Below are 21,887 nucleotides of genomic sequence, written 5' to 3'. Positions count from 1 at the left end.
AGAAATCGCATGGGAAGTCGGGAGAGCGTGGAGGCCATGACATGAATTGCTGATCATGATCTCCACCACGACCGATCCATCGGTTTTCCAATCTCCTGTTTAAGAAATGCCGAACATCATGATGGAAGTGCGGTGGAGCACCATCCTGTTGAAAGATGAAGTCGGTGCTGTCGGTCTCCAGTTGTAGCATGAGTCAATTTTCCGCGGGCTACGCGTGAAACTTGCCCGCACGCGTTCAACCGTTTCTTCGCTCACTGCAGGCCGACCCGTTGATTTCCCCTTACAGAGGCATCCAGAAGCTTTAAACTGCGCACACCATCGCCGAATGGAGTTAGCAGTTGGTGGATCTTTGTTGAACTTCGTCCTGAAGTGTCGTTGCACTGTTATGACTGACAGATGTGAGTGCATTTCAAGCACGACATACGCTTTCTCGGCTCTTGTCGCCGTTTTGTCTCACTGCGCTCTCGAGCGCTCTGACGGCAGAAACCTGAAGTGCGGCTTCAGCCGAACAAAACTTTATGAGGTTTTTCTACGTATCTGTAGTGTGTCGTGATGATATGTCAATGAATGGAGCTACAGTGAGTTTATGAAATCGCTTCAATCATTTGTAATAGCCCTGTACATTATTGCTGGCAGTGGGGGTCACAGAAAGTATGGTCGCATGAAGACCGGACTACAGATTGCTACACTACTGGCCATTAAAATTGCTACACCACGAAGATGACGTGCTACAGACGCGAAATTTAACCGACAGGTAGAAGATGCTGTGATATGCAAATGATTAGCTTTTCAGGGCATTCGCACAAGATTGGCACCGGTGGCGACACCTACAAGGTGCTGACATGAGGAAACGTTCCAACCAACTTCTCACACGCAAACAGCAGTTGACTGGCGTTGCCTGGTGAAACGTTGTTGTGATGCCTCGTGTAAGGAGGAGAAATGCGTACCATCACGTTTCCGACAGAGATAAGGTCGGATTGTAGCCTATCGCGATTGCGGCTTATCGTATCGCGACATTGCTGCTCGCGTTGGTCGAGATCCAATGACTGTTAGCAGAACATCGAATCGGTGCGTTCAGGCGGGTAATACGGAACGCCGTGCTGTATCCCAACGGCCTCGTATCGCTAGCAGTCGAGATGACACGCATCTTATCCGCATGGCTGTAAGGGATCGTGCAGCCACGTCTCGATCCCTGAGTCAACAGATGGGGACGTTTGCAAGGACGACAACCATCTGCACGAACGGTTCGACGACGTTTGCAGCAGCATTGACTATCAGCTCGGAGACCGTTGCTGCGGTTACCCTTGACGCTGCATCACAGACAGGAGCGCCTGCGATGGTGTACTCAAAGACGAACCTGGGTGCACGAATGGCAAAACGTCATTCTTTCGGATGAATCCAGGTTCTGTTTACAGCATCATGATGGTCGCATCCGTGTTTGGCGACGTCTCGGTCACCTCTTGTTCGCATTGACGGCACTTTGAACAGTAGACGTTACATTTCAGATGTGTTACGACCCGTGGCTCTACCCTTCATTCGATCCCTGCGAAAATTTCAGCAGGATAATGCACGATCGCATGTTGCAGGTCCTGTACGGGCCTTTCTGGATACAGAAAATGTTCGACTGCTGCCCTGGCCAGCACATTCTCCAGATCACTCACCAACTGAAAACGTCTGGTCAATGGTGGCCGAACAACTGGCTCGTCACAATACGCCAGTCACTGCTCCTGATGAACTGTGGTATCGTGTTGAAGCTGCATGGGCAGCTGTACCTGTACACGCCATCCAAGCTCTGTTTGACTCAATGCCCAGGCGTATCAAGGCCGTTATTAGGGCCACATGTGGTTGTTCTGGGTACTGATTTCTCAGGATCTATGCACCCAAATCGCGTGAAAATGTTATCACATGTCAGTTCTAGTATAATATATTTGTCCAATGAATACCCGTTTATCATCTGCATTTCTTCTTGGTGTAGCAACTTTAATGGCCAGTAGTGTATATGGTACTACCGCAAGAGGAACACCATCGTGAACAGCGTATGACTCTGGCGCATCATACTACATTTTCAGCAGCAATTTGAGCAGCAGTTGGCACCATAGTGAGACAACGAACTATTATGAATTGGTTACTTCAAAGACAGCTCCGTGATAGAGGCCCTGTTGTATGTATTCCACTGATCTATCTGTGCAGAGACGGTGCGCACGTTTCCAACCATTTAAAAAGTGCTTTAACCTTTGCATGTCCCATAAATACTGTAGGTTCTATGTGTGGTGTATTGCTTATATACCTTCATTGTAGTCGCTCTGGGTTGCATATACGTAGCAGTAACTCCCTCAAACGGATACTTTTGATCGCCATTTGTGACTTTAGTGGTGTCAAGCGAGAGCCCATTGGGGAGCAGGGTGGAGGTCTGTTGTGTTTTATGATGAAAGCTAGTTCTGTCTCGGTGCCAGTGTCGGCTGTGTGTTGATTAGGAGGCCAGCTTAGGGTATGCAACCAACCCATCTGCGTCCTAGCACACTAGACCTACACCTGGACTTACGGTCTGGTGTGCGATTTCCAAGGACCCTGACTGCAAGTCTGTGTGCCAATCTGATGATTTTACCTATTGTGCTGCCATTCATGAACAGCATCCCAGGGGGTGTTTCTCAAGAGGATAAGGCTTGCCCACATGGCGCTGTTGTAACAAAACATGCTCTATAGGACGTCGACATTTTGTCTTGGCCTGCTCGACCACCAGTTTTATCCTCACTCGAGCACGTATGGTACGTCATCGGACAACTCCAACATCACCCGCAAACAGCATTGACTGTCCCTGTACTGATCGACCAAGTGCAACAGGCATGGGACTCCATCTGACAAACTGACGTCTGCCACCTTTACAACACAATGGATGCACGTCTGCATACTTGCATTCAACATTCTATTGGTTACACCAGTTATTACGTACCAGCATTTCACACTTGCAACGGCTCATCTCGCGCTTACATTAACCTGTGATCTTGCAATGTTAATCACTTAAATATATATCCTAGAGAAATATATTGGCGAAATTTCATTACTCTACATTAATTTTTTTTTTTTTTTTTTTTTTTTTGTATTGCGATTTTACACTGCTGGTCATTAAAATTGCTACACCACGAAGATGACGTGCTACAGACGCGAAATTTAACAACAGGAAGGAAGAAGATGCAGTGATATGCAAATTATTAGCTTTTCAGAGCATTCACACAAGGTTGGCGCCGGTGGCGACACCTACAACGTGCTGCCATGAGGAAAGTTTCCAACCGATTTCTCATACACAAACAGCAGTTGACCGGCATTCCCTGGTGAAACGTTGTTGTGATGCCTCGCGTAAGGAGGAGAAATGCGTACCATCACGTTTCCGACTTTGATAAAGGTCGGATTGTAGCCTATCGCGATTGCGGTGTATCTTATCGCGACGTTGTTGCTCGCGTTAGTCGAGATCCAATTACTATTAGCAGAATATGGAATCGGTGGGTTCAGGAGGGTATTACGGAACGCCTTGTTGGATCCCAACGGCCTCGTATCAATTGCAGTCGAGATGACAGCCATCTTATCAGCATGTCTGTAACGGATCGTGCAGCCGCAACTCGATCTCTGAGTCAACAGATGGGGACGTTTGCAAGACAACAACCATCTACACGAACAGTTCGACGACGTTTGCAGCAGCAAGGACTATCAACTCGGAGACCATGGCTGCGATTACCCTTGACGCTGCATCACAGACAGGAGCCCTGCGATGGTGTATTCAACGACGAACCTGGGCGCACGAATGGCAAAACGTCATTTTTTCGGATGAATCCAGGTTCTGTTTACAGCATAAAGATGGTCGCATCCGTGTTTGGCGACATCGCGGTGAACGCACATTGGAAGCGTGTATTCGTCATCACCATACTGGCATATCACCCGCCGTGATGGTATGGGGTGCCACTGGTTACACGTCTCGGTCATCTCTTATTCGCATTGACTGCACTTTGAACGGTGGACGTTACATTTTCATATGTGTTACGACCCGTGCCTCTACCCTTCATTCGATCCGTGCGAAACCCTACATTTCAACAGGATAATGCACGACCGCATTTTGCAGGTCCTGTACGGGCCTTTCTGGATACAGAAAATGTTCGACTGTTGCCCTGGCCAGCACATTCTCCAGATCTCTAACCAACTGAAAACGTCTGGCCAATGGTGGCCGAGCAACTGGCTAGTCACAATACGCCAGTCACCACACTTGATGAACTGTGGTATCGTGTTGAAGCTGTATGGACAGCTGTATCTGTACACGCCATCCAAGCTCTGTTTGACTCAATGCCCAGGCGTATCAAGACCGTTATTACGGCCAGACGTGGTTGTTCTGGGTACTGATTTCTCAGGATCTATGCACCCAAATTGCGTGAAAATGTCATCACATGTCAGTTCTAGTATAATATATTTGTCCGATGAATACCCGTTTATCATCTGCATTTCTTCTTGGTGTAGCAATTTTAATAGCCAGTAGTGTATTTTTTCGCCATTGTACAAGGAGCGATCAAAAGTTTCCGTTTGAGGGCGCTACTGCAACTTATGTGCAACCCAGAGCGACTACGATGCAGGTATATAAGCAATAACATGTGGGCGAGAGATTAGAATAGAGCCGTTCGAAGTGGCCGTGCGGTTAAAGGCGCTGCAGCCTGGAACCGCAAGACCGCTACGGTCGCAGGTTCGAATCCTGCCTCGGGCATGGATGTTTGTGATGTCCTTAGGTTAGTTAGGTTTAACTAGTTCTAAGTTCTAGGGGACTAATGACCTCAGCAGTTGAGTCCCATAGTGCTCAGAGCCATTTGAACCATTTTTTTTTATTAGAATAGGCTTCGGATGGAAACATTTTGATCACCTCTTATAAGAAAGGCAATATCGAACTGAGGCTGACTCGATGCGTACTCCACCCACGCAGGAGGTAGTTTGCAAAATCCTCGTTCGACCGGTACTCGACTATTGCCCCCCCCTCCCCCTCCAGTCTACATTTGTTACCAGTGAGGACTCACACAAGAGATAGAGATCCGAAGAGGAGCAGTACGTTTCGCCCCACGCACATTTAGCTGGTGCGAAAGCGTGTTGCAAAACCTTATTTAACTCTAGTGACAGACTCCACAAGCGAGGAGTTGTGCATGAATTGGTTTGCTGTTAAATGTCAGAGAGCGTGCGGTCCTAGAAGAGTCACCTCCTACGGATCTATGAAGGTAAAATTAGAGAAATCCAAATTCATACGGAAGTTTATCAAGAACCATTTCCCAGGCATCATTCGCGATCGAAACTGGGAAGAGGGAGCAATGATGATGATGATGAGGAGCGTTTGGCGTCATTGGCCGGGAGGCCCCTCGCGGGGCAGGTCCGGCCGCCTTGGCGCAGGTCTTATTACATTCGGCGCCACATTGGGCGACCTGCACGCCGGATGGGGATGAAATGATGATGAACACAACACAACACCCAGTCCCTGAGCGGAGAAAATCTCCGACCCAGCCGGGAATCGAACCCGGGCCCGGAGGACGGCAATCCGTCACGCTGACCACTCAGCTACTGGGGCGGACAGAGGGAGCAATAATGATACACGAAATACGCACTCAAAAGCGCACAGTTTGGGCAAGATCCTCTGTTTTCGAGGATTCGGATGTTGGCAGAGTAATGCTTTACTAGCAGTTGCTCGTTTCTGAAGAAACTTCCGCCACTAGCATATATTGTTTATGGCATTTCGCCACTGTGTCACCGAATCACAACTGTCTCGCAGCATTCATGTTTCATAACAGATTACATGAATACGGTAGCAGATTTAGACATTCGAACGGATACACCACACATGGAACCTACAGTATTATGGGTCCTGCAAAGGTTAAAGTATTTTTTAAATGGTTGGAAACGTGCGCACCATCTCTGCACAGAGAGATTCCTTCCTGCAGATGGCGTTGAAAGCGCATATTATGACAAACAGACATATTACAGTGCCCAATTCCAGCTCCCTCCGAAAACATCTTCACTCACACGGGAGCTCACCGCAATACTAGAAGGCCTTAAATATGCTGACGGCTTAGATAAAATACAATCAGCAACTTAGCACCCGCTGCGTCGCTCGCGTAGTCTTTATGTTCTGGTCAGATTTTTTTTCTTTAATCAAATTTTTATGTTTTTCACAAACTGCAACACCTTCTAAACTTTTCACGCCAATTAAGCGATAGAAGCATAGTCTTTTCGAATGTACTGACGAAAAAGCGATTCTGGTAGCTGGAGTCAAAAGTTATTCTTAATCCTGCCTTTTTGTTCTTGTGGTGATATTTCCGTAGGAACTTTTATTCCCTAACACAAATTTCTTTATGTCGAACAGAGAAATGAAATAAAGACTTTTATAGATTTAGCTTTAAGTTTTTTTTTAATGTAAATAGATATTGTCTTGAAAAATTTTCATCCCCTATTTCACCCCCTAAGGGACTGACTGTCCACAAATAGGTACTTTTTAATTCCTAACAGAGGAGCCAAATACAAATTTGTATAAATTTAGCTTTGAAAATGTTTTCATAATGAAATAATTTCATACAACTTTTCATCCAGTACAACACTCCTTTAGAGGGCAGAATTTCCAAATAGATTCAAACATGTATTTTTTTTTTATTTCTAACCGAGAAGTCACGTTTCAGTTTTCATGGATGTAGTTTTAAAAATGCTTTAGTATTTCTTTAACAGTGAATAATTTCCAAATAACTTTCACCCACTATTTTAACCCTGAAGGGTTGAATTTCCAGAAATGCTGAAAAACGTATTTTTTTATTTCTGACTGAGAAACGGAGTACCAATTTCCGTTGTTCTATCTTCAAAACTATCTTAACAGCGACATATTTTCAAAAAGCCTTTCATTTCCTATTTCATATCCTTTAGGAGTACAATTTCGAACAATCCCTTCTTAAACGATACCTACAGTATAAGATCCACACCCTTTCCAAATTTCAAATTTTTATCCCTAGTGGTTTCGGCTGGGTGAGTCAGTAAATCAGTGTGGCCCTGTTTCACTTTGTTAGTGGTTGAGTTTCCACAAACAGTGAAATACGTGTTTCTTTCATTTCTAACCGACTAGCTAAATACCGATTTTCATAGATTTAACTTTAAAAATGCATTCACAGTGAAACATTTTCATAAAACATTTCACCCCCGTACTTCATTTCATTAGGGGCTGAATTTCCAAAAATAGTGACATGCATACTTTTTAAAAATTTCTAACAAAGAAGTGAAGTACAATTTTTCATAGATGTGACTTCAAAAATGCTTGCATAATGAAATATTTCCACAAATAATTTCATCCCCTATGTCAGCCTCAGGGTTTGAATGTCCATAAACAATGACACATGTATTTTTTGTTTCTAATCGAAAAGCCAAATGCAAATTTTCAAAGATTTATCTTGCAAAGTGCGTTCATAATTAATTACTTCATAAAATATTTCATCTCATATTTCACCCCCTTCGGAGTCAAATTTCCAAAAGCACTGTAACCCGTATTTTTTTACTTGTAACAGATAAGTCAAACACCAGTTTTCATAGACGTAGCTTTAAAAATACTTTAATAGTTCTTTAATAATGATTTATTTTCAAAAGAGCTTTGATCCATAGGGGTTAAATTTCCAAAAATGCTGAAACAGTACTTCTTTATTTCTGACCGAGAAATAAACACCAATTTTCGTAGGTCTGACTTCAAAACTGCCTTAATAGTGACGTTTTTCTGTCTGGAACCGCGTGACCGCTACGGTCGCAGGTTGGACTCCTGCCTCGGGCATGGATGTGTGTGATGTCCTTAGGTTAGTTAGGTTTAAGTAGTTCTAAGTTCTAGGGGACTGATGACCACAGATGTTAAGTCCCACAGTGCTCAGAGCCATATGAACCATTTTTTTGGTATGCACCACAAGAAGTTACTGGTTACCATGCTCCGCCTCTGCTTTAACCATGGAGAGCTTCGAATGCGAACTGATTCGTTCCTGTGTGATTGCGTCGCGGGAGAGGACGTAGTTCACATTATTTTCGGCTGCTCAATGCGATACCATGCGACAATCGAATTGCTGCACTGCTTAGTGGACAACAGCTTCCTACCAGTGTGAAGTCACTACTCACTGTGCATGATTTTTCATTGTATAGATATATCCATCACTTTTTGGCAGCAGCTGTAACATATCATGTTTTGGAAGTTAGCGGAGTGGATAATGTCCGAAGGCCACAATAAAAAAAGAAAAACAAAAACAAAAAAAGGAAGTGTCATACGTCACACTCTATAAGATGAGTTGTAGATTAAAGATAAAAGTGTAGTCGAGTCCTATCGATCAGCTGCGTTACGGGCATGTTGTTTCATGCCGACGTGTGTTTCACTTCTTTTGTTTTTTGTTTCCCCTGAAGCAGAAGGGGAGGGGGAAGAGGGCTAACTGCTAAAGTTTTGAGATTTAGTGACAAATGAATTGTTTAAGAACAGTTACTACTTGTCTATATCCGTTACATTTTCTGGCTTTCTTTAAACTGTACGCCTGTATGTGTGGCGGGGCAGGAAGTGAGTTCTGTTTGCCGGGAGCGTGATTTCTTTGTATAAGGGAGGGAGGGCGGAAGGAGACAGCTCCCCTCCCCTTTTCTCGCAGGTTACGCCCACGAGTGTGGGTATTGTGCGCAGTAGGCAGTCGTGCGCAACAGGTTTCCCTTCACACCGGATGACTTCACAGACTCCAGCTGGTGCTGACACCTAGCGTTCACGTCAAGAACCACTAGCACATTCTGATTTTCGCGCCAGTCCTGCCGCTGTCGTGTGGCTTGTCAAGTGATTCACATTTTTTTATTTGGTTTGGGTACTTCAAAACATACTGCCAACACCTCGGTACAGTTATAAAATCATGCATATAGAAAAATCTCACTGTAAGTAGTTAGAATGACTCAGGAGCATACATCTGGAGATTTGAGTGTTTTTGCATCCACAGATAGTAAAACAAATTTCCCGTATACACGTAACGTCTTGTATAAAATCAACAACTGCTTTGTATGTTTGAGTATCTTCAGGAGGCTTGTTAAAAGCGGTAACTTCAGTTTCAAAAGGGCTTTGTAGCAAGCTGATTTGGTGTGGTTCGAAGAAACTGCAGGAGAACAGCAAGTATCTTTTTTCCGATAGCCGCACATACCTATCCGATGAAAGTGGGAAGGTGTTCAACCATAGTTTGTTACGCATTCATATCAAGGTAGTTATCAGTTTCCTGCTCCCGTCGAAATCATGGGCACCTTCTAACAAAATGCGCCAATCCTCTGTCCATTCTTTCTCAGACAGTTTGCGTAACCATGATTTTAGACCAGAGAATTGTAGACTGACGTTCATTGAGCGGCCAGAAAGAGTCATCGCTAATCGTACTTCGCATGCAGTTTCGGTACATATTGTCAAGTAGGAAGCTCTTTTGCTTCTACCCACAACCCACTGTGTGCATCATTAGTATGCATTATAATACAGGTCTTCTTTTTCAATATCTGATAATCCGAACAAATTCAGAAAAACGACGAGGCTTGGAATAAAATATGTAGAACATATACCACGGGTTTTACCATCACAGCAGAAGCTGAGGCAGCACGTGGGCAGAAAGACCGGATGCAGGAAACGGTTCAGTGTATCCAGATAACTATTTCCCATTTCGAAGGGGCCCAACAGTTCTCTTTCTCAGTTTCTTAATGTAATTTCGTGGACATAGAAGATAAGCTGAAAATACTGCGTCTAGGAATGCAAATATTTCTTTTTTAATGAACTCCATACTGCTATCTTTATTGTATTAGCCTGTTCAGTTTACCTCAGTACCTCCGTAAAAAAGTAAGGGTAAAATTAAAGCAAATATCAGGTAATTGTGCGCAGTAATGTAATGGACACACATAGGGTTGCCAGATGTCCAGCTTTTGCCGGACATGTCCGGCTTTTTACAGTTTTATCCGGCCAAATATATATAAGCCCAGCCTGTCCAGCTTTTGTTAGGCATTTAGCGATCTAGTAGAGCAAGCACAACTAAGACCTTTTGTAAGCTAATGACGGAAGCACGAGGGAAAAATATAAGGAAATATAACAGTATATGCCATAAATAAACATAGATACACTAATTCAGGAGATTGAGAACGTAATTGCTATCATAACTGCCAAATTGTAAGGCTGTTTATTGATTACTTATTTAGTTTAAGTACTTTTAAATCAGATCTCACAAAAACATGGGACTCTAAATACAGTGCTGAGCCGAGTCTAGCTTTTGTATTTTTGAACGTGGCAATTCTAGACGCAAGTAGTATTAAATGCAAACAGAAGCCTCATCCATAACATTCATTTCTGTACTCCAATGCTAAGAAAGTATGCAAGGAAGAACTAGAATATTTCGTATTCTTAGGATAATTTAAAGTATGCATTGGATGGGATTTGATAGAATAAAAGTCAGAGAATTTGTGAGGTGCTTTTAATACAGAGATAGAGCCAAAATATTATGACCACCTACTTAATAGATTGTTGTTCGTCTTTAGAACGAAATACATCACTGATTCTACGTTGTCACGGATGCGACAGGTTGTTGGTAGATTTTTGGAGGTATGTAGCATTAGATGTTTAAGCACGGGTCACTTCAGTAAGCAGCCTTATAATTTGGCAGTTATGATAGGAATTACGTTCTCTGTCTCCTGAATTAGTGTATCTATGTATCTTTATGGCATATCCTCTTATCTTTCTTTATTTTTTTCCCTCGCGCTTAAGTAATCTGCGTAAATAAAGAGCCGCTGATTTGAGTACGCGATGATGGCACCCAGATGGGTTTCATAGGATTTACATCAGGCGAATTTGGGCGGCGAGACATTAACGTAGTTCACCACAAAGCTCCTCAAACCACTGTTGCGCGGTTCTGGCTCCGAGACACAGACAATTATACTGGTGAAAGATGACATCGCCGTCGGCGAAGACATCAAGCATGAAGGGATGCAGGTTGCTCGCAGCTGACAGCGCGTCTTCGATTACTGCGACAGGTTGCATGCAAGCGCAGTAGAATGTCTCCCGTAGGATAATACCGCTCCCAGCAGCCTTTGTCCGTGGCGCGCTGCAAGTTTCGAGCCGCCGTTCACCTCGATGATAGCGTTTGTGGAGACGAATGCACGTATCAAAAATGTGATTCACAGAACAACAGCCGACACGTTTACACTGATCGATGGTCGAATCCCCACGGTCCCGTGCCCACTGCAATCGTAACTGACGATGTCGTTGGGTCAACATTTGAATACTTAGTGGTGGTCTGCTGCAGAGCTCCACATGTACGGTGAACGTTGTGCCCCGAAACACTTGTGCGTGCACCAGCACTATGCTCTTTCGGCAGAGATGACACAGATCACCGTCTATACAGGGTTATTACAATTGATTGAAGCGATTTCACAGCTCTACAATAACTGTATTATTTGAGATATTTTCACAATGCTTTGCACACACATACAAAAACTCAAAAAGTTTTTTTAGGCATTCACAAATGTTCGATATGTGCCCGTTTAGTGGTTCGGCAGACATCAAGCCGATAATCAAGTTCCTCCCACACTCGGCGCAGCATGTCCCCATCAATGAGTTCGAAAGCATCGTTGATGCGAGCTCGCAGTTCTGGCACGTTTCTTGGTAGAGGAGGTTTAAACACTGAATCTTTCACATAACCCCACAGAAAGAAATCGCATGGGGTTAAGTCGGGAGAGCGTGGAGGCCATGACATGAATTGCTGATCATGATCTCCACCACGACCGATCCATCGGTTTTCCAATCTCCTGTTTAAGAAATGCCGAACATCATGATGGAAGTGCGGTGGAGCACCATCCTGTTGAAAGATGAAGTCGGCGCTGTCGGTCTCCGGTTGTGGCATCAGCCAATTTTCCGCGGACTACGCGTGAAACTTGCCCGCACGCGTTCAACCATTTCTTCGCTCACTGCAGGCCGACCCGTTCATTTCCCCTTACAGAGGCATCCAGAAGCTTTAAACTGCGCATACCATCGCTGAATGGCGTTAGCAGTTGGTGGATCTTTGTTGAACTTCGTCCTGAAGTGTCGTTGCACTGTTATGACTGACTGATGTGAGTGCATTTCAAGCACGACATACGCTTTCTCGGCTCCTGTCACCATTTTATCTCACTGCGCTCTCGAGCGCTCTGACGGCAGAAACCTGAAGTGCGGCTTCAGCCGAACAAAACTTTATGAGTTTTTCTACGTATCTGTGGTGTGTAGTGACCATATGTCAATGAATGGAGCTACAGTGAATTTATGAAATCGCTTCAATCATTTGTAATAGCCCTGTATTTGTGTGGAGTATAGTTCCAAACGAAAGTGAAATGTGGACGATAAACAGGGCATATAAGAATAAAGGGCAGCAGCTTCAGAAATGTGGGGCCACAGCAGAATGCTGACGGTTAGATGGGTTTTCAAATAACTAGTGAAGAGATACTGGATAGAATTGGAGAAAAAGCAATTTATGTCACTATCAACGAAGGGATCGGTTGATAGGGAACATCCGCAAGGATCAAGGAATGATCAGTTTGGTAATGGAGACTAGTAGAGAGGGTAATAATAGTAAAGTCAGACCAGGGTCAGAGTATAGTAAGCAGATTTATATAGCTATAGGTCGCCGTAGTCATGCACACATGAAGATCAGCGTGGAGGGCTGAATCAAACCAATCTTCGGACCGAAGAAAACATGGTACACAATCCTTTAAAAATCCTCTATTTTTTTAAATAATATTTCGGTACTATGGAGTCACACCTAGAAACACCAGAGTGTTGTTTTAGAACTGTAATTTTCATTTCTCCACCAGAGCTATGCAGTTAGTAAAGTTGGCCATAGACGCTGAGATACCGTACACCACGAGGGTTATTCAGAAAGTAAAGTTCGATCGCTGCCGAAATGGAAACCACAGTGAAAATCGAAAATGTTTTATTTGCAACAATTAGCTACACCTTCCAGCTACTTCTCTACGGAGTCGCCGCTCCGACTGAGACATTTGTCGTAGCATTTTACCAACTTTTCAATATCCTCATCATAGAAGGCAGCCGCCTGTGCTGTCTGCCAATTCTGTACGCTGGTCTGCAGCTTGTTGCCTGTGCCAGAACACTGTGTTCACAGCCAGCTGTTCATGTGAGCAGAGATGAAAATCAGAGCGAGCTAAGTTGCTGCTGTGTAGTGGGTGGTCAAACACTACATACACTCCTGGAAATGGAAAAAAGAACACATTGACACCGGTGTGTCAGACCCACCATACTTGCTCCGGACACTGCGAGAGGGCTGTACAAGCAATGATCACACACACGGCACAGCGGACACACCAGGAACCGCGGTGTTGGCCGTCGAATGGCGCTAGCTGCGCAGCATTTGTACACCGCCGCCGTCGGTGTCAGCCAGTTTGCCGTGGCATACGGAGCTCCATCGCAGTCTTTAACACTGGTAGCATGCCGCGACAGCGTGGACGTGAACCGTATGTGCAGTTGACGGACTTTGAGCGAGGGCGTATAGTGGGCATGCGGGAGGCCGGGTGGACGTACCGCCGAATTGCTCAACACGTGGGGCGTGAGGTCTCCACAGTACATCGATGTTGTCGCCAGTGGTCGGCGGAAGGTGCACGTGCCCGTCGACCTGGGACCGGACCGCAGCGACGCACGGATGCACGCCAAGACCGTAGAATCCTACGCAGTGCCGTAGGGGACCGCACCGCCACTTCCCAGCAAATTAGGGACACTGTTGCTCCTGGGGTATCGGCGAGGACCATTCGCAACCGTCTCCATGAAGCTGGGCTACGGTCCTGCACACCGTTAGGCCGTCTTCCGCTCACGCCCCAACATCGTGCAGCCCGCCTCCAGTGGTGTCGCGACAGGCGTGAATGGAGGGACGAATGGAGACGTGTCGTCTTCAGCGATGAGAGTCGCTTCTGCCTTGGTGCCAATGATGGTCGTATGCGTGTTTGGCGCCGTGCAGGTGAGCGTCACAATCAGGACTGCATACGACCGAGGCACACAGGGCCAACACCCGGCATCATGGTGTGGGGAGCGATCTCCTACACTGGCCGTACACCACTGGTGATCGTCGAGGGGATACTGAATAGTGCACGATACATCCAAACCGTCATCGAACCCATCGTTCTACCATTCCTAGACCGGCAAGGGAACTTGCTGTTCCAACAGGACAATGCACGTCCGCATGTATCCCGTGCCACCCAACGTGGTCTAGAAGGTGTAAGTCAACTACCCTGGCCAGCAAGATCTCCGGATCCGTCCCCCATTGAGCATGTTTGGGACTGGATGAAGCGTCGTCTCACGCGGTCTGCACGTCCAGCACGAACGCTGGTCCAACTGAGGCGCCAGGTGGAAATGGCATGGCAAGCCGTTCCACAGGACTACATCCAGCATCTCTACGATCGTCTCCATGGGAGAATAGCAGCCTGCATTGCTGCGAAAGGTGGATATACACTGTACTAGTGCCGACATTGTGCATGCTCTGTTGCCTGTGTCTATGTGCCTGTGGTTCTGTCAGTGTGATCATGTGATGTATCTGACCCCAGGAATGTGTCAATAAAGTTTCCCCTTCCTGGGACAATGAATTCACGGTGTTCTTATTTCAATTTCCAGGAGTGTATTTAAAACGCTGCCGGAGCATCCTCACCGCCCGTGCGGTGTGTGGCCGAGAACTGTCACGAAGAAGGAAATGCATGGCGGTTACTTTGTGTGGTCTGCGTGAAATCAGGCGAAATATCTCTCAGGCACTTGTACTTGGTGGGATACATTATTTCCCAGGAGCTCAGAAGTCAAAAGAGCCACGTGACGCGATCGACGGGCATAGTACAGACACTGTCCAACATCTATGCAAAGCTTCATCGTATTTTCACTGTGGTTTCCAGTTCGCGATCTATCTGACCTTACTTTCCGAATAGCGCTCGTATATTGTTCCCGAATTTCATCCGCAACAGTCTGTACAGCAGTTCAGTGGCATTTCGGAACGTCATTACACAAAGATTTAACAAGCAACAAAACTGTTCGGCTATGGTATACGCAGATAACTGCCAGAAAGATGCCTTTGTGCCAAGATAACGTCGAGGGGTTGCGAACGACTTTGCTACGTAGCACGTAGAAAAGGACTACAGGTCTATTCACGCGGGATGTCAACGAAACGAAACAGCACTGACGAACAATAGTATATTCACACTATAGTGCGCGTCGCTCAGCCCACTACTGAAATGAGGAAGAACCCTCTTACAAAAAGCCGGAACATAGTATAATCTTTAAGGAGTAGCAATGGTAGCAAGCAATAGATGCAGGTAAACGGGTAGACCTACTCATCCTAAATTTCTGTAAGTCGTTCAGCACTGTACCATATGCATATATATCAAGCGTTCTATCTGCTATTTTTTCACAAAACGCCTTTTCAGTGGTGTGTTCTCGCTACTCTGTTGCATGTCCGTAGAGTTGTTCCAAATGCCAAATCTCCGAGAAAAATGTTTCAAACATTCATGGCTACATTGCGTCAAGTAGTGCTTCCCTCTGGAGTTCAAACTGACGTGCTTCGAATTCTTTATTCCGCAAGATTGAGACAAAATTGTAGAGTCAGCTAAAGCTGTAATTCAACTGATTTTAAAGACGCTGCTGAAACATCGTTGTCAATGGAGGTGTGAAGCACCTCCAAGTGCAATATGGTCAAAGCGTTTCATACTTACTCATTTCAAGTAGCTATTAAAAATTTTTGGTCTGCAACAGAAGAATGGAATACAATGTCAGTTTATTCAAAATAGGAGAGACTATGGCTGCTGCACGCCATGCCATACTTCATCTGAATGAACAGCCATGTTCATCATTTGCAAAACAAAAAGACCTGTTGATGACGATGCCATTGCTTCGCCGGCCGAAGTGGCCGTGCGGTTCTAGGCGCTACAGTCTGGAGCCGAGCGACCGCTACGGTCACAGGTTCGAATCTTGCCTCGGACATGGATGTGTGTGATGTCCTTAGGTTAGTTAGGTTTAATTAGTTCTAAGTTCTAGGTGACTGATGACCTCAGAAGTTAATTCGCATAGTGCTCAGAGCCATTTGAACCAGCCATTGCTTCCTCAACAGCACCGGCCGAGGTGGCCGAGCAGTTCTAGGCGCTACAGTCTGGAACCGCGCGACCGCTACAGTCGCAGGTTCGAATCCTGCCTCGGGCATGGACGTGTGTGATGTCCTTAGGTTAGTTAGGTTTAAGTAGTTCTAAGTTCTAGGGGAGTGATGACCTCAGAGGTTGTCCCACAGTGCACAGAGCCATTTTCCTCAACAGCACAATGAGTTCTAGAGTTAACATGGCAACGTCTGAAACCAAGAATGAAGTTGTGTGAGAAACAGAAGTCAATGCAGAGAGATTTTTTTCCTTGAGTATAATTTTGTTCTTTTCTTCTAAAAATTTAAAAGATATTAGAAACCATTTTTACTGATTCCAGTTGTGCCGATTAAAACATTATCGCTGTAATTCTGTACTTATAGTGCGCCAGTATTAATGGCATTAGGAACAAAGAATTTCTTTTTAACACTTATGGACAGTCTCCCTAGTATGGCACCAAGAAAATTCTTAATAAATCATTTATTTTCTGATTTGCCTGATTAATTTTTGCAGTGATGGGGTGAGAAGCATAATTCTGTTGTATCAAAATACCTTCTCAATTTTTTGGATACAAATAAGTCATGTGCAAAAGGAGATATATAGGTTTTTTACTCTCTTGACAAATGTGAGATTTGGCACTTCGAACATTTGAGATTTCCACTCTTTACATATTTGAGATCGTCGGATATTATCCATCCAGTCAGACTCCAGTCCACGATGTGTACAAATTAGAAGGCATATCCAAACACACACACACACACACACGAACGCGCATAGAGTATTTACATTAGTTTATGCATAACAGTTACATCAACCCCCAAAAATTTATACATATACGGCATCACTCGTAAGAGTCGTGAGGCCCATTTTCTCTGGTGCTTCTGGAGATACTTCCAATGTAGTTTTTGCAATGTGTAGTAGAGTGAGCCTAAAAAAATTCTGCTACTCTCGTCTCTCATGCGATACCCCGTGTCTATGAAAGTGATGGTTTGTTTCCCGTTACTAACAATAATATTGCTTAAGTGAAACTTCACGAGTCCATTCGATAGAGCGGCCCCAAACTACCCAAGTGCGATATTCGTTTTATCGGTAGGATTTATTTATTTAATCGTATGGCTACGGCTTCCCCCCCCCCCTCCCTCCCCCGCCGGGCAGACCGTTCGCCGGGTGCCGGTCTTTCAATTTGACGCCACTTCGGCGACCTGCAGTCGATGAGGATGAGAAGATGATGATGACAGCGCAACACCCAGTCCCTGGGCGGAGAAAATTCTTCGACCCAGCCAGCAATCGAACCCTGGCCCAGAGGACTGACAATCCGTCACGCTGACCGTTCAGCTACCGATGGCGGACATCAGTAGTTATTAACAGGGCCAGTAAAACACGGAGAATGACCAATAAGCCTGCAGCGACAGCACCGCCCTGGCCTGCGCTGCGTGATGCTGCAGTGTTGCTCAGCTGTTGCTGGAGTACTGTTTATTCTTCGTGTTTTACTGTACGTGTTAATACACACTGATAAAACGAATATCGCACTAGACTAATTTAGGATCGCTCTGTCGAATGGGAATGTAAAATTCCGCTTTAAAAAGCAACGGGGGAAAAAAACCGACGCTTTCCGTCGACATTGGGCTTCGTTTGAAAGACGAGATGAGCAGCATTTACGAGGTTTGTCCGGAAAATATGTATAAAAGTTGAATAATGTCTTTATGTTACCGGTTGCAGTCACCGCCAGGTGGGACAACTGCTGTAATCAATCCCATCAACGCTCAGTTCGAGTCAGAGCACTCTGCGTGATGGTGGGAGTGTGCGGCAGCTTGTTGGCAGTTACCCTTTTACACCTGCCGTCGGCATGGAGCTCTCTCTGATTGAGGAACAGCGCGTCAACATCAAGTTCCTTGCAAAGCTATGCAAGAATGGCCGTGAGATTTTTGAGTGTTTGAAACAGGTTTACGGAGGGAGACAATTCAATGAAGGAACCAACCGTGAACAAGTGGTTAAAAAGGTTCCGGGATGGCCGAGAAGAAGTGAACGATGACCCTCGCCCAGGACGCCCGTCGACATCGAGTTCCGATGCAAATGTTGAACGAATTCGGGCTTGTGTTCTTAAAGACTGCAGATTGACAGTCAGAATGATTGCTGACGAGCTGTCAATCCCCAAAACAATCGTTCACGAAATCCTGACACAAAAACTTGAAAGGAAGAAATTGTGTGCGAAAATCTAATCGAAGCTCTTGACGCCAGAACAGAAAGCAAAGAGGGTCGAGTGCTGTGAGGATTGGTCGGAAGCAGAGGAACTAGGGGACTCTCTCAACCGAGTCATCACTGGAGACGAGTCCTGATTTTAAGAATTCGATGTGGAGCTCAAATCTCAAAGCAAGGAATGGAAACTAGCAGGAGAACCGAGAACAAAAAAGTCGCGAAAATCAAGGTCCAATGTGAAGACAATGTTGATTGTTTTCTTTGATTCTAAGGGCATTGTTCACAAGGAATTTGTCCCTCCCGGCCAGAGAGTGAACGGAAATTTTTACGTAGAAGTTCTGACACGTCTCAGAGCTCGTGTGGCCCGTGTTCGACCGGAGTTGGCAAAAGGGGACAGGTGGATCCTTCATCACAACAATGCGCACACTCACACGTCGCTCGTTGTGCGCGAGTTTTTGGCCCGAAGCTCAATCACCGTGACAGACCACCCGCCTTATTCACGCGATTTAGCCCCGTGTGACTTCTGCATGTTCCCGAAAGGTGCCAGCCGGTGTGGCCGAGCGGTTCTAGGCGCTTAAGTCTGGAACCGCGCGACCGCTACGGTTGCAAGTTCGAATCCTGCTTCGGGCATGGATGTGTGTGACGTCCTTAGGTTAGTTGGGTTTAAGTAGTTCTAAGTTCTAGGGGACTGATGACCTCAGATGTTAAGTCCCATAGTGCTCAGAGCCATTTGAACCCGAAAGGCAAAATGGTGCTTCGGGGGCGGCACTCGGGAGATGTGGAAGCCATCAAGGCGGAAACGATACGGCAACTGAACAACATCACAACTGAAGACTTTCAGCAATGTTATTAACAGTGGAAACGGCGTTGGCAGAAGTGTATCGCGTCTTAGGGCGAGTACTTTGAAGGAGACCATATTGTAATACCTGAATAATTGTAATAAAGTTATTATTCAACTTTTATACGTATTTTCCGGACAAACCGCGTATTTTGGTTGACTCTGTAAGTAGGCTGTTTATATTTTCTTATTGGCAACGTTACGTAGCGCTCTGTTTGAATCCCGCCAGTTCTGATGCAATTCAGGTCTGTCGTTCCAATCATATCGTCTGTCGTCATGTCGGTAGATTCCATAGTTTCTTTCTTGTTGGTCACGTGGTGGAGAATTTCTCCCTGAGTCGTAACTGCGCGCTGGACCATTGCGTCTAAAGTTATTCTGTCTCCCGTGATAATAATAGTTCTGGTTGCCAAATTGTCTGTTTCTATGATTGTCTCTGTCATATTCATTACTACGGAAATGCGATCTTTCTCTGTAACTATTACTCTGCCAGTGGTTGTCATACGGGTGGTGTCTGTTTTGGTCACGATTTACGTTGTAAGAATAGGCTTGTCGTGGCCATTTATTGTTTCTGTCGTCATGGAATTGTGACGGATGTGACCTGTAGTGATTGTTTTCCTCTTTTCGCATCCCGCGACTGTCTGTGTCAATTTCTAATTCTTGTAAGAGTCCCTGAAAAGCTTCAATGTCGTCTTTGCAACGTCCTGCCAAAATAATATGCCGTAAATGTTCAGGTAATTTGATTAAGCAAATGCGGATGAGTTCTGAGGGGCTGTATAGGTTTGACAGGTACTGATTCTTGTGCAACATGTCTTCAAAATATTTGAAAAGACTGGAAAATTCAGATTGTTCAAAGTGTTTCATCATCATGATGCTATGTTTTACTCGGTCTTGTGTAGCTTGTGACCAGTATGCTGAGAGGAACGCATGGTAAAATTCTCCTTCACTGTGACAATCGTGAATGACCAATCGCATTCTTACAGCGGGTTCATTCTCTAAGTAGCCACACATAAATTCTAACCTGTGCTCCAAAGACCAGTTGGGAGGAAAACAATGAGAGAATTGATGGAGCCACGCTTGTGGATGAATGTCGTTGCCAGAATTCTTAAATGTTTTAAATTTACGTGTAGTAATGAACAGCTTATTGTCAAAATCATCGTGTCGACGAGTAGCACATCGCTCATTGTTACTTCGTTTCGGCGGTTCCATCTCAAAATCCAATGCGCCTTGCCAATTTCTTTCATAATTTCCGAAGTGCCCTGAGTTATTATTTTGTGGCTGTTCCGTATTTCCATGTCCCTCTTCCCGTATTGGAGCGCGAGTGGCCTCTGAAACACGTAATTCTTGTATTACCTGTGTCAGCTGATCTTGTACTTCCCGGATTTCTCTTTGGTGTTGCGTATTAATTTGATTCAGATTTTGTTTCAGTTTCCTAATTTGTTCATACTCTTCTGTGTCAGTGAAGGCGACAGGTCTTGTGTCATTCAGATCATCATCTACCTTTGTAGATAAGTTAGTGACCTGATCCGAAAGTTCGGCTACTTTCTCCGATAGTGAACACATTTCCTCAGTGTGTTTTTCTTAACCAAGTTTCAGAGTGTCCATTTGTGTTGAAATCGAATCTACTGTGTCCTTTAAGTTTTCCTGAGTTTTTGCAAGTTGCGTAACCGAATCGGTAGATGCAACTGAGTCAATTTTAGCCCACAAGGTCTCATGATTTTCATGAACAATGGTTTGCAGTTCTTTTATGGCTACTTCGTGATTCTGTAATGCATTTTCATGACGCGAAAAAATAGGTTGGAAATGCTCACAAATTTGTGTTTTTACGTCATTACAGACTTTTTGACATTTCGATTCAATGTTATGTAACTCAGCAGTTAAATCTTCACGTGTTTGTTCGAGAGTTTGTTCCAATGAGTCTAACTTTTGAAGCTTTTGCTGTGTTTGTCTCTGATTTTGTTCCATTGTGTGTAACTACTGCTGTGTTTGTCTCTGGTGCTGTTCCATTGTGTCTAACTTTTGAAGATTTTGTTCCATTGTGTCTAACTTTTGAAGCTTTTGCTGTGTTTGTCACTGATTTAGTTCCATTTGTTGCATTAATTGTAATAACAATGCATTAGTGTCTGGAATCTGTTCCTCTACGCTTTTCGGCAGTGCATTTGCACCAGCAACATTCACATTTTGACAAGCAGAAAATGTATCTTGACTTATTTGAGAAAACGGTGAGGACGCAAAACCTGAATCTACAGTATTTGCAAAATTGTGTCCTATCATTTCGGATTCCTGAGGCGAGCTGTTGCCGACCGATCGATCGATAATGCTTCCTTGTTCACTACCTGTTTCACTGCCTACACCATTATTTGACGCCCGCTCCATTTCCCTATGCACAATTACCAAATTACTACTTCGAATGTCTGTTAATTCACTACACAGTGGTGCTGATAAGCTACACTCGTCGTCACTATTATTTCTCAGTTTACTTTGGAGCCTAGTGTTACGTTTTTCACACGCCATTATTGTCACAATATTTCACACGATAACACAGAAAAGCACAATTTGAAGAGCAAAAATAAGAGAACACATTAACATAGCACAGAAAAAAAATATGTAGTTAATTGCAAGCGTAGCTGCGAAATACTTGGTGCAAATCTACATGCATGCCACAACTGTACAACAATGAAAGGCTGCAACTACAAAGGAAATT

The 21,887-nt window shown here is 44.8% G+C and overlaps 1 long non-coding RNA gene across 1 annotated transcript in view; it reads right to left on the bottom strand.

Annotated features, from left to right (window-relative positions):
• Nucleotides 1–21,887, bottom strand: part of LOC126185160 (uncharacterized) — a 426,511-nt gene that overhangs the window by 165,577 nt on the left and 239,047 nt on the right. The window lies entirely within an intron of this gene.

This window comes from Schistocerca cancellata, chromosome 4 (assembly GCF_023864275.1).
Source record: "Schistocerca cancellata isolate TAMUIC-IGC-003103 chromosome 4, iqSchCanc2.1, whole genome shotgun sequence".
In the NCBI taxonomy this organism is placed as follows: Eukaryota; Metazoa; Arthropoda; class Insecta; order Orthoptera; family Acrididae; genus Schistocerca; species Schistocerca cancellata.
This window is presented reverse-complemented; position numbering and strand designations above follow the sequence as displayed.